The sequence below is a fragment of the Mus caroli genome, unplaced genomic scaffold (assembly GCF_978045245.1).
Source record: "Mus caroli unplaced genomic scaffold, Mus_caroli_1 scaffold_14, whole genome shotgun sequence".
NCBI lineage: Eukaryota > Metazoa > Chordata > Mammalia > Rodentia > Muridae > Mus > Mus caroli.
The window spans coordinates 45,191,581-45,206,229 of record NW_028227269.1 but is presented as its reverse complement, the minus strand read 5'-3'; positions in this window follow the sequence as shown (position 1 = coordinate 45,206,229).

The following is a 14,649-nucleotide window of genomic DNA, read 5'->3' as shown; positions in this document are numbered from 1 at the left end:
ATGCTGCACTTAGAACCAGGGTTTTAGAAATTAGAGAGTGAGGAAAACACAATAAGAAGGAGGAAACACTGGGTTTCTACCCATTTTGTCTGTGAACCCAGAACTTCTATAAAGGCAAGTCAATTGAGAGACATTTCCAGCAGAAGTTTGTACATACTGTAAGAGCACAGAAGCAGCATATTTCAATAATAAACCTTTACATTGAGCTTTCACCTGGGGCATCATTTGGCTTCATTCCATGTAGATAGTCATGAAAATATAATATTTTGTATATCTAGCATATTTGTATATTTGAATTTGAAATTTTCCTTCTAAATCTCAGTGAGCAACAAATAGTGCTTAAATGAACATTGGTGACTGTGGACTAATACAAGGAAAGTTACTTTAACATGTTCTGTGGATTAGTTCCTTTCTGAAAATCCATGATCATGACCTTGAAGATGCTAAAGTTGGTATATTGTCAGCAACATTTTTTTGTCTTGATAAATTTCTAAAAATCACATATCTTAAAGTTAAACCAACCCAATTATTAGGAGTTCTCAGATTTAATGTTCCAAACTGAGAAGTTGGGGAAAAATATAAGAACATAATTGTAATATATATCATTACTAGAGACACATTATACTTCAAATGACACAATCTAAACTCAAAGTATTGTAGGAAAAATAAACATAGGATTTGTAGAGTTTAATTGGCCAAAGTGGTACAATTTACATATTGCACTAGATCTCTTTTTCCTTTCTTTAGACTTTTGTCTTATTGCTTGCCTACTTCCTACCTATACCTTGTCTTCTTTTTCGCCACAAGCTTTTAAAATCTTCTCTTCCTATTGTATTGATTATTGCAAGTAATGGGAGATATGTCTGAAACCTAGACAAACTTAAACTATACTCACTAGAGGAAGGAGACAGCTTTTATTTCCCAAATATTTGTAATATGAGAACAGAATCTATCACGAGCACTCATAACTCTCTTGTTCTATTGCAAGTGATCATGAGTTAGACTGTAGATTATTAACCTTATAGTATATTTTTAAAAAAATGTTTCCAGGTGTAGAGTTGGCTCAGTGTTTAAGAGCACATACTCTTCCAGAGCACCATAATTCAGTTCCTAAAACTCTACATGGCTCACAATCATCTGTAAACAATTATAGCTCTAGGAAAATATAACAAACTCATCTGTTTTCCATGGCCTGCATTATGTGCTTACATATACACATGGACACAGAAACACACACAGAAACACACACAAACATGCAAAAATATAACTATATCTTTATAAAATGTTTCTAATATAATATAAATAAAAGTATCTTTCCATTTCTGAAGTGAAACCTAAAGCAAAATATTAAAGATTTAAACTCCATCCTATGATGGGTAGTTTTCTATCATAACTAGATATTTTGGAGATGTAAGAACTTCAAATTAATAATTTCTTTTGTTCTGCATTGACAATTGAAAGATCAACACTATAAAAATTCTAAGATTTTAACCAAACTCTTATTGTCTTTAGAATAGCGATTTTCAAGCATTCCCTAGAGCTCTTCTTTCATAGCTGTATTGATCACATTATCCTTTTCCTGATAGTGTCTGCCCTGCTGAATTAGGTCCCATTCAACAAAGCAAGAGTATTGTTAGGTATAATTAATGCAAAATGCACTGATTTCCTAGAAACTCAAAGGGCAGTGTTCTTCATATGTATCTCTCACAACTTTGTTGACACAGGAAGTCAACCTGGGGGAGGTGGCTAGGTGCCAGTTCTCACTCCTGTCTTAACAATCAGGGAGATAAGCCTTCTCTACAGTATCTCAGGCTCTAGCCATGCTACCTGCTTACAGATAGCAATCTTATCCTTGTTTGCTTTCTGATACTGTTATAATATGTTCAAAAACAATTTGGGGATGAAAAGGTTTGCTTGTCTTACGAGACTATAAAATTCACCATTGTCAGAAGCTAGGGAAGAACAGAGGCAGAGGCCACAGAGGAATTCTACCTACTAGCTTCCTCCTCCAGCCCAAGTTCAGCTACTCTTCTTACACAGGCATGGCCTATCTGCCCAGGGATAGAAACACCTAGAGTGAGGTGGGCCTTTCTCTATCAATTATCAACCAAGAAAATGTCCCCAGGATACATGACCACATGATGGAGGGTAATCCCAGAATTGAGATTCCTTCTTCCCAAGTATGTCACGTTGTTATCTAAGAATTTGTACAGACCCAATTTCTGTGGTTGAATACATTAGAATGTTCAGGCGTCCCAATTTGACTAGATGAAGATTGTGGCTATCTTTTTTTTTTTTTCACCTGCTCTGGCTTTTATAGCAAGTTCAACCTAAAGCCATTGTTTATCTGTCACATTCAGTTCATTTAGACCTCTAAGAAATTTTATCTTTTTACAAAGACATTTAATTGGGGCTGACTTACAGGTTCAAAGGTTCAGTCCATTATCCTCAAGACGGGAACATGGCAACGTCCAGGCAGGAGGAACTGAGAGTTCGACATCTTCATCGGAAGGCTCCTAGCAGAATACTAGCTTCCAGGCAGCTAGAATGAGAGTCTTAAGGCCCACAACCACAGTGTCACACCTACTCCAACACCTATACCTTCTAAGTGTGCCACTCCCGGGGCAAAGCATATAGAATCCATTACATACCACTCCCTGGCCCCCGTAGGCTTGTTCAAACGTGAATCTATGGGGGCCATAACTAAGCATAGCATAATGCAAAATACATTTAGTTCAACTTCAAAAATTCCTATAGTGTATAGCGGTGTTAAACTGCTATAGTCTCAACAGTGTTAAAATCCCATGGCTCCAGCTGCATATGTAGCAGAGAATGGTCTTATCTGGCATCAACGGGAGGGGAGCCCCTTCGTCCTGTGAAGGTTCGATGACCCAGAGTAGGGGAATGCTGGGGCACTGAGGTGGGAATGGGTGGGTGGGAGGGTGGGTGGGTAGGGCAGCACCCTCATAGAAGGAGGGGGGAGAGGCTACTGGACAGGGGGGTGGTGGAGGGAAAACTGAGAAGAAGAATAACATTTGAAATGTAAAGAAATAAAATGAAGTATCCACATGCTGATCTTCCTTCTTCTTGTTTTCTTGTGTTTTGCAAATTGTATCTTGAGTATTCTTAAGTTTCTGGGCTAATATCCACCGAGCTCATGTCTCTAGCTGCATATGTAGCAGAAGATGGCCTAGTCGGCCATCACTGGGAAGAGAGGCCCCTTGGTCTTGCAAACTTTATATGCCCCATTACAGGGGAAAGCCAGGGCCAAGAAGTGGGAGTGAGTGGGTAGGGGAGGGGGGGGCATGTAATAGGGGACTTTCAGGATAGCATTTGAAATGTAAATGATGAAAATAGCTAGTAAAAATTGGAAAAAAAGAAATAAAATAATATCCCCCTAGGCATATTATACTGGTGGTTTTCTGACCAAATAAATGAATAGTAAAATAAAGAGTCATTTGCTTCTGTTAAGAATACAGCAACTGATCATAGAAGAGAGACCATGTGAACGAGGCATCTATATTATTTGTAAGGAGTATACAAATGGTATAAAGAGAATTAGACAATCAGCAGTTGTCTACATAGAGGGTTTGATTAATTATATTTAATTACTAGCTGTTGATTATCAAAGATATTTCAATTTTTTTATTTTCTTTTTCCCATATTTTATGGTTTTTGTTTTTCTAAATGCTACATTAACAGTGACATTAAGGGACATTAATATCTCTCTAAAAGGATGACAAGCATGTGTTTAGAACAAGATATTTCTATTTTTCTATTTTTCCTCTAATTTATGGTTTTCTTTTCTCTAAATGTTGCATTCACAGTGATAGACATTAGCATTTCTTTAAAAGGATGTCAAACATGAGTTTAAAATTTGTGACTGTCAGTTACTATCAGCCATTATCAATCAAAAAATATCACTTCTTGGAAACGTACTTAAAATATAGTTAATTATATCACATTAAATAAATTGTTGTCTAGCCAAAGAAGATTGATAAAAGTTGTGTCCAATTATTTTGCAATAATTTCATTTCTTCTGGCTTTGCAGTACCCTCTCTCCTCCCCTCTCTCACCACTTACTATAGCTTGAACCATGACAGACATTTTGAAACCAAGAAAAAAAAAGAGCTACTAATTATCAAAAAGGGCATACAGTTTAGTAAAGGTCTAGTTTCACCTCACAAATGTATCTAAAGAAATGCAACTTTATACACTTAAGAAGTTAGGGTCATCCAGTTCCTTACAGCAGCAGTTCTCACCCTGTGGGTTGCAACCCCTTTGAGGGCTCAAATCATATCTGGATTATACACCTTTCTCAGGGGTCATATATCAGATGTCCTGCATATCAGCTACTTGTTTTGATTCATAACAGTAAAATAAAAAAACAGTTACAAAGTAGTAAAAACAAATGGTTGGGGATCACTACAGCACGATTAACTGTATTGGAGGGTTACAGCATTAGGGAGAGTGAGAAGCACTGCCTTAGAGCCCTTCTTGTTTATTATATGTAACCAGATAGTTTTGTATTTGTTTGAGGAAAGTGATTTCCCTTCCTGGGTCCTTTGTTTTCTCTGCCATTCTCATTTACTTTTGATGTTCAGTGTTTCAAAGTACAAAAACTGTAACTCAGTACAGTGGATTGTTTTCTGTTATGATGTTAATATTATCCAAGGAAATTGTATAAAGTGTTGTCAGTTTGATTTTGACACAAATAGCATATTTACAAATAAACTGTGATATATATATATTTGTCCTAGAACATGGATTTTTCAGGGAAGATGTAAAGAGAAAATTTATGGACAACATTTTCTGAAAAGTGTAATGGATGAGTTCAAGCTGTTAATGCCAGTAGTAGAACTATTTCCTTGAACTTAGAATGTTTTCCTTTAGATAATTTACACACTACATTATTCAGTCCATCAACTTCACCCATTATATACATTATTGATTCTGGATGTTATTATATGAAGTACTTGCTATAGTGACTATTTCAAATTCAGTAGAATTTTAACCCGCAAATTTATCCTTTACCATTTTTGTGTTTCCCTGAACTGATAGGGATATGCTTAATCTTATATATTAAATCTATTCTTGTATCGTGAATCAGTTCTTTCTTACAGTTTAAGCTATTTGAGTATGGCTGCTTTGTTAGGCAGGATTTTTTTTCCAAGCTTCCTTTTTCAGTTGCTTTCCAAAGGTGTAAAAATAATCCTGTCACAACAGAGAAGAGGAGCTTATAAAGATGCTTTAAAAACCTTATCACCAGGAAACAGTGCACAGTGCATTGTATAATATAGTGTCTTAAAATACTTCTGCTTACCTCCTCATTGATGCTGCTTCAATATTTACATAACACTGTTAACTAATTTTTCATTATGTAGGTTATTTATCCTTTCTCTTGGAGCCTGTCTTCCTAGCACATTAAATATTGTTGAATTGAGCCATTGTTTTTATCCCTACCCAGTGTTAACTGCAGCAAGTCTCTTCTCAGTTCTGTGGGTGCAGATTTGTGTTTACTGCTCCTTAGGGTAGGAAGAGAGGAGAAGGAGGAGATGTGTGGCAGGACAACCTTGGCTAGCCATCAAGGCAGGTTGTTTATGTCTTCGGCATGGGTTATTTCAGAGCCATGGAGAGAAAAAGAAAAAAGAAAAGGAAGAAAGAAAATAAAGGAGCTGTTTTGGTTCAGGGAAATCGTTGTCCTGGGAGCAAGAAGGGAAAGTGGAAACTAATATTTTAGAAACTACTTCAGCAGTAAGACATTTTTAGTGCAAGAGTTCTCAGAGGCTCAAGAAAATTATTTGAAGCATTAAATATTTTCAGGACTTTCTGTGTTGAATACATTTTTAAACCCTAGGCTAGATGCTTCTGTTAATACTTCATGTTGAAAAGTTGATTTAAAATAGAACAAAAAAATATTGTTATCTCCTCATAGATGGGAGAGTGTAGGCAGGCAACACACTTGGCCTAGTGTCAACCTGAAAGTCAACTCAGATGGGCAGGATCTTTGAATTCCCTTTTTAACACTTCAGCACTCTGCTCATGCCAGTTTCCTGTTAATCTCCTATGTGTCTTACCATTATAGCACAGAGCCTCTGGCCACATCCCCTACTCTCTGCACAGTTGTCCTCCCTATCCACAAGGAAGTCACCTCATCATGCAGGAACTAGCATTGTCTTGGATCACACACTCACCCCAATTCCCAGGAGCTTAAATATATTGCTTCTCAAGTCCATTTTCTTTTCTTCAGGATCTAGAGAAATAAGACTCAGCGGTCACTTCCATGCTACATCTTTACGTGCAGCTTCAAGGTAGATATTCACAGTTATGACGCTCCTGAACTGCCTGAGATGGATGAGGGAAAAACATCCAGGCTAAGGTTGTTTTTCCCTTGGAAGGAACAGAAAAGCTCTAAAACTTTAGAGGTCCCATAAAGCTGTATGCTTTTCTTTATGTACTCAAACTGGGTATATATATTATAAAGTAGCCGCACACTATTTTTTCTCATCAAGTAAAACTGTAAAATCAAAGTCATTCTGTCAACTAAATGCAGTGGTCCTTTAAAAATGAAACTCATGCTATAATTTAATGAGAAATTTAGATTTTGGAAAGTGCCTAAACAGCTAAGTACTAGTTAGGTGATCCTTAAAACTTGAAATGCTAGAAAGACAAAATCTTTACATGCTTCTCATCTTTTTATTCACGGAATATATTGAAAATTGAATTTGAAGCAGGACTTTTGCCAAGCTGCACTGAAATGACACTAAGAATTCAGTTTTAGTATGCCCTAGGACAGGGGCAGAAATATCTACCCAGAGACAGTTGAGCCCATAAATGAGTCCAGAATCAGTTCCAACACCAATTTCAGTAGTCTTTCCATTGTTTAATGCTGCAACTGTCCCTTTGGAACTTTAATCATATAACATATCCACCATTATCCCACAAATATGTTTGTATTTAACCTTTCAAAAAGTGCTGAGTGCAAAACATTATCCTCTGCTAAACTGTGTGACCTTGGACAGGGATAGGGTAAGGTTTGAACTCTGGAAACAGAGCTGATTAATAATAGAAATCAAAGCAGAAGAGCGAAAGCATAAGAAACAAAAATGATGTTTCTACGAGAAATGTTTTCTGATGATTCATAACAGCTATTTCTCAAGTTATTTATTATGATAAAAAATACTTGGTGGTACTTAATTACCATCTCTAAGGATGTTTTTAAGCATTTTGAGGGGATGAGCACGATTTAAACTCTATGTACTAATGCCTGCATAGTGTAGAGGACAGATGCCTTAAATAGATTTAATGAAGTTCAAGTATAAAACAGAGAATTTCCTCTAATGCTGAGTTTTATCTCTCCTACAACAAAAATTTGATTATACCAATGTGGTGTTTTCTTAAAAATCTAGATAGAGTTAATGTGTTGATGGTTTAGTTTCTTCTGTCCACAAATGCAGAAGAACTTGTTAGAAGCTAAACTGTAAAGAGGCTGTGGACAAAGTTCTATGAATAGTAGTAGTACTATGCTGTGTCTGATAATTATTGAATAATAATGTGAGTTGTTTGACCCTTTCAACTCAAGAAAAAGTTAGAAAGGTTATAAGACTTCATAAATGTCCCTGTCCCTTAGACACAGTCGTAAATGTCGGACTCTATTATCTTACACTGGGGAAGATGAATCCCGTAATCAATGCTGTGTTACCTTGAGAAAAAAACCTGAAATAAACATGTCTGTGGCTTAGAATTAAGAAACATTACAAAGCTTTATTGATTATTTCAGAAAAAAATTTCTGCATCCATTTCACTGCATTCTCAGAATGTCCAACCCTTACCTGGAGAATGAAAAACTATGTAGAAGACTGAGTACCCCTTCACAATTATTTCACTTCTCTTAGTCTCCTGGGTATTCCTGCACAAATTATATTAGTTTCTTCACTTTATGATTATATATAAGTAATATCTTTAATGTATTAGAGAACATAGTTCTATTTGATCAGATAACAAATAGAATACACTTTTGTTAATTATAACAGAAATCTTCATTGTTGTAAAAATTAAACTATTAAAAATACTTAAAAATCTTTCAAAATGTACTGTATCTAACCCTTAGGATACCAAAAATTCTGATTATTTAATAAGGAATATAAGGGTTTTCTAAATAAAAAAGCAAAGAATAAAAAATTATGTTCTGAGCTTTGTGCAGTGACAGTATCATTGTCACTTCATTGACTATCTATCTAAGGCATGATTATTTCTAACTGAAAAATGATGTTCTGTAATATTTTTTAATTGAAATTGCAGCTTTTACTGTCAAAGAGGTATCTGTGAGTCTACCAATAATTTATTTCTTTCCTCCCTCTCTCTATTCCTCTATCTTATACACTAATCATTTCTCCATATATACAGTAATAAGGAATGATAATAATACACACTTTATAGTCGTTGCATCATTGAACCATGAAAGGAACAAAGGGTACTTGACTTAGTCTTTAAGGAGGAGCATGAACAAAAAAAACAAAGTTGAATATTTAATAAAGAATGAGAAATAGAAAGGTGTTTTTTAAAAGTCAGTAGCAAAATATGCTGTGAGCCTCACCCCCCAAAAATGTGAAAGATAAGAAAACAGAATCTTGAAGTTCTATTCAGAGAAAACAAAAATAAGTCTTTAAAGTAACATTTTCAAAACAAAAGACAAAGACAAATTCACACTATTCAACTATTATTTCATTTCTAACTTCTCTGTCAAAGATAGGAATAATAATGTAGGTGAAAAGAAATTGGAGCCCAAGAAATGTGACATTATGAAAAAAGCAATCCCTTCTTAACATGATTTTGTAATTTTTCTGATGAATTATGCTCCATGTTATAAGAAAAATTTTTAAATAAAATTTCAGATTCAATGAGCAATTTCTTAGGGAGTTATATATAACTAAAATGATACTAAAGTACTGGAAAGAGGGAAAATGTTATAATACTATATTTAACTAAGAGTCAAGCAATTCTGTAGTAGAGTATATGGAAATAAATTCTATTTTTAAAACTTATACAAATTTTAATTAAATAATGGGTTGATTTCATTAAAAGTTATAGAATTTACTAAAATATGACTTATAAACTATGGACAACAAATTATCATCTTTGAATTAAACGCGTTTACTATACACAAATATCTTCCATCAAACCATTGTTGACCAATGGTACAACTTATTACCAAGAAAAATAGTTTCCAGTCATATACTTCAAATTCAAAACATTATTACAAATACTATTGGATATTATATTTATGAAAAATAAAGCTATGAATAAATCCTATAGATCACAAATTATATTAATTGTCACACTAAAAAAAATGAATGTTACCTTATAAATCAGAAAGCTACTTCTGGCAAAAATGGATTTTTCCTGGGTTTGGTTCTAATGAAATATTTTTCCAGTATTATTCTTTTTTTAATTTGGATATTTTGTTAATTTATATTTCAAATAGTATTCCCTTCTCCAGTTTCCCTGCCCTGTAAAACTCCTATCCCACCTCATCCCCCTGTTTCTTCAAAGGTGCTCCCCAACCCACCCATACACTCCCACCACCTACCCTCACATTCCCCTACACTGGAGCATCAAGCCTTCATAGGACCAAGGGCTTCTTCTCTCATTGATGCCTGACAAGGCCATTCTCTGCTACATATGCAGCTGGAGCCATGTGTCCCTCCATGTGTACTCCTTGGCTGGTGGTTTAGTCCCTAGCAGCTCTGGGTGGTGTGGATAGTTGATATTGTAGTTCTTCCTATGGGGTTGCAAACACCTTCAGCTCCTCAGTCCTGTCTCTGACTCCTCCAAAATGTCCCAGTGCTCAGTCCAATGGTTGGCTGTGAGCATCCTCCTCTATATTTGGCATGCTCTGGCAGAGCCTCTCAGGAGACAGCTATATTAGGCTCCTGTCAACAAGCACTTTTTGGCATCCACAACAGTGTCTGAATTTGGTGATTGTATATGGGATGGATCCCCAGAAGGGGCAGTCTCTGGATGGCCTTTCAATGGGAATTTCATTGAATCTGTAGATTGCTTTCAGCAAGATGGCCATTTTTACTATATTTATCCTGCCAATCCATGAGCATGGGAGATCTTTCCATCTTCTTAGATCTTCTTCAATTTCTTTCTTCAGAGACTTGAAGTTCTTGCCATACAGATTTTCACTTGCTTGGTTAGAGTCACACCAACACATTTTATATTATTTGTGACTATTGTGTAACATGTAGTTTCCCTAACTTCTTTCTTAGCCTGTTTATCCTTTGAATAGAGCAAGGCTACTGATTTGTTTGACTTAATTGTCTATCCAGCTACTTTGCTGAAGTTGTTTATTAGATTTAAGAGTTCTCCGGTGGAATTTTTGGGGTCACTTAAGTATATTATCATATTATCTGCAAATAGTGGTATTTTGACTTCTTCCTTTCAAATTTGTATCCCTTTGATCTGCTTTTGTTGTCTAATTGCTCTGGCTAGGACTTCAAGTACCATATTAAATAGGTAGGGAGAGAGTGGGCAACCCTGATTTTAATGTGGTTGCTTCAAGTTTCTCTCCATTTAGCTTGATGTTGGCTACTGATTTGCTGTATATTGCTTTTACTATATTTAGGTATGGGCCTTGAATTCTTGATCTTTCCAAGAGTTTTACCATGAAGGGGTATTGGATTTTTTTCAAATGCTTTCTCAGCATCTAATAAGATGATCTTGTGGGTATTTTTTTCCTTTGAGTTTGTTTATTTAGTGGAATCCATTGATAGATTTCAATATATAGAGCCCTGCATCCCTGGGATGAAACTGATTTGATTATGATGTATGATTGTTTTGATGTGTTCTTGGATTCGGTTTGCAAAAATTTTATTGAGTATTTTTACATCGATATTCATAAGGAAAATTGGTCAGAAGTTCTCTTTTCTTATTGGGTCCTTGTGTGGTTTAGTTATAAGCATAATTGTGGCTTCATAGATGAATGTGTACTGTTACTTCTGCTTCTATTTTGTGAAATGGTTTGAAGAATATTAGTATTAGGTCTTCTTTGATAGAATTCTGCATTAAACCCATTTGGTCCTGGGATTATTTTACTTGGGAGACTTTTAATGACTGCAGCTATATCTTTAGGGATTATGGGACAGTTTAGATGGTTTATCTAATCCTGATTTAACTTTGGTACCCAGTATCTCTCTAGAAAAATTGTCAGTTTCATCCAGATTTTCCAGTTTTGTTGAGTATAGGCTTTTGTAGTAGGATCTGATGATTGTTTTCTTTAATTTCCACAGTTTCTGTTGTTATGTCTCCCATTTCATTTCTTTTGTTAATTTGGGTACTATCTCTGTGCCCTGTTGTTAGTCTGACTAAGGGTTTATCTATCTTGTTGATTTTCTCAAAGAACCAGCTCCTGGTTTTGTTGATTCTTTGTATAGTTCTATTTGTTTCTAGTTGGTTGATTTCAGCCCTAAGTTTGATTATTTCCTGACATCTACTTCTCTTTTGTGTATTTGTTTCTTTTTGTTCTAGAGCTTTCAGGTGCCCTGTCAAGCTGCTAGTGTATGCTCTCTCCAGGTTCCTTTTGGAGGCACTCAGAGCTATGAGTTTTCCTATTAGTTCTGATTTCATTGTGTTTCACAAGTTTTGGTATGCTGTGCCTTTATTTTTATTAAATTCTAAAATGTTTTTAATGTTTTTCTTTATTTCTTCCTTAACCAAGTTATTATTGAGTAGAGCATTGTTCAGCTTCCATGCGTATGTATGCTTTTCATTGTTTTTGTTGTTGCTAAGAAGAAGGTATATTCTTTTGTTTTAGGATGAAATGTTCTATAGATACCTGATAAATCCATGTCCTTCATAACTTCTGTTAGTTTCAATGTGTCTCTGTTTAGTTTCTGTGTCCAGGATCTGTCCATTGCTGAGAGTGGGGTGTTGAAGTCTCCCACTATTATTGTGTGAGGTCCAATGTGTGCTTTAAGCTTCAGTGAAGTTTCTTTTATGAATGTGAGTGTCCTTGCATTTGGAGCATAGATGTTCAAAATTGAGAGTTCATCTTGGTAAATTTTTCCTTTGGGAAATATTCCTTATCCTTTTTGATAACTTTTGGTTGAAAGTCTATTCTATTTGATATTAGAATGGCTACTCCAGCTTATTTCTTGGGACCATTTGCTTGGAAAAAAAAATTCCAGCCTTTTACTTTGAGGTTGCGGCTGTCTTTGTCACTGAAGTGTGTTTCCTGTATGCAGCAAACTGGTGGGTCCTGTTTACATATCCAGTCTGTTAGCTTATATCTTTTTATTGGGGAATTGATTTCATTGATATTAAGAGATATTAAGGAAAAATGATTGTTACTTCCTGTTATTTTTGTTGTTATAGGTGGAATTATGTTTGTGTGGCTATCTTCTTTTACATTTGTTGAAAAAATATTACTTTCTTTTTTTTTGCTAGAGTGAAGTTTCCTCCTTCTGTTGGAGTTTTCCATATACTATCATTTGTAGGGCTGTATTCGTGGAAAGGTACTGTGTAAATTTGGTTTTGCCATGGAATATCTTGGTTTCTCTGTCTATGGTAATTGAGAGTTTTGCTGTATATGGTAGTGTGGGCTGGCATTTGTGTTCTCTTAGTGTCTGTAAGACATCTGCCGATGATCTTCTGGCTTTTATAGTCTCATGTGAGAAATCTTGGGTAATTCTGATAGGTCTGCCTTTATATGTTACTTGACCTTTTTCCCTTACTGCTTTTAGTATTCTTTCTTTATTTAGTGCATTTGGTGTTTTAATTATTATGTAACAAGAGAAATTTCTTTTCTGATGCAGTTTATTTGGAGATCTGTAGGCTTCCTGTATGTTCATGGGCATATCTTTTCTTTTTTTATTTTTTTATTTTAGGTTAGGTAAGTTTTCTTTTATAATTTTGTTGAAGATATTTACTAGACCTTTAAGTTGGGAATCTTTACTCTCTTCTATACCTATTACTCTATTACTCTTTTTTTTTTTTTTTTTTTTTTTTTTTTTTGGTTTTTCGAGACAGGGTTTCTCTGTGTAGCTCTGGCTGTCGTGGAACTCACTTTGTAGACCAGGCTGGCCTCGAACTCAGAAATCCACCTGCCTCTGCCTCCCGAGTGCTGGGATTAAAGGCGTGCGCCACCATGCCCGGCCCTATTACTCTTAAGTTTGGTTTTCTCACTGTATCCTGGATTTCCTGAATGTTTTGGGTTAAGAACATTTTGTATTTTACATTTTCTTTGACTGTTGTGTCAATGTTTTCTATGGTATCTTCTGCACCTGAGATTCTATGTTATACCTCTTGTATTCTCTTGGTGATGACATCTATGACTCTTGATCTCTTTCCTAGGTTTTCTATCTCCAGGGTTATCTCCCTCTGTGACTTCTTTATTGTTTCTATTTCCATTTTTATATCCTGGATGGTTTTGTTCAATTCGTTCACCTGTTTGGTTATGTTTTCCTGTGATTCTTAAGGGATTTTTGTGTTTCCTCTTTAAAGGCTTCTACCTGTTTACCTGTATCCTCCTGTATTTGTTTAAGAGGGTTATTTATGTCCTTCTTAATGTCCTCTATCATAATCATGAGAAATGATTTTAAATCAGAATCTAGCTTTTCAGGTGTGATAGGGTATCTAGGACTTGCTATGGTGGGAGAACTTGGTTTTGATGATGCCAAGTAATGATGGTTTCTGTTGCTTATGTTCTTTTGCTTGCCTTCTGGTTATCTCTAGGGCTACCTGCTTTCGCTGTCTCTAAGTGGAGTTTGTCCCTCCTGTGATACTTATTTTGCCAGAACTCCTCAGAGTCCAGCTGTCTCTGTGATCCTGTGTTTCTGGGATCTATCCTGTAATCCTGAGACCCTGGGTGTCAGAGCTCCTGGGACTCAAGCTGCCTCTGAGACCTTGAAATCCTGGTGTGACCAAGCTCCTGAGATCCTGTGATCTTGGGCATGTTAGAGCACCTGTGTGATCCTGGGAATGTTAGAGCACCTGGGAGTTGAGCTTCCTCTAGGTGTTGTGGGACTGGATGTAGATCTAGCACCCATAATCTACTCAGGGTACTGGCACAGACTGGAAGGAACTTGTGCCACTGGCCAGTTGGGATTCCTTAGTCCCTGTATTCCTGGAGGTCCCAGTTACTCCCAGTGTTGGGGCAGATGTGTTGGCTACCTCACCTATGATCCTGAGCATGTTAGAGCACCTGGGAGTTGAGCTTCCTCTGGGTATTGTGGAACTGGGTATGGAGCTAGTACTCAATATCTGATTAGGGCACTGGCTCAGACAGGAAGGCTCCAAAGAAATTTATCTAGGAAAAAAAAACGCGTAAGATTTGATTGGCTTGAGGAAGGCAGATGGATGACTAATGATCTGTGACAGTACCTTATAACTCAAATACAGAGATGGTAGCTAAGCAAAGCTCCAGCAGTTGTTCCACAAGCACCCTGCATGTTTGTGCTGGGGCTGCATCAAGGCTACCTCATCAATGCTGAAGACTGTTCTCGGAGACACAGACTCGACTGGCAAGTGGCTCTGTATCAAGCACCTTGAAATGCTCCTACTGAAGGTTCCTTTAGTTCTATGAAGGCATGGCACATTCTGCAGTAAATATTAGCTTCCTCCGAGGGAATGCATCTGAATCTCTAG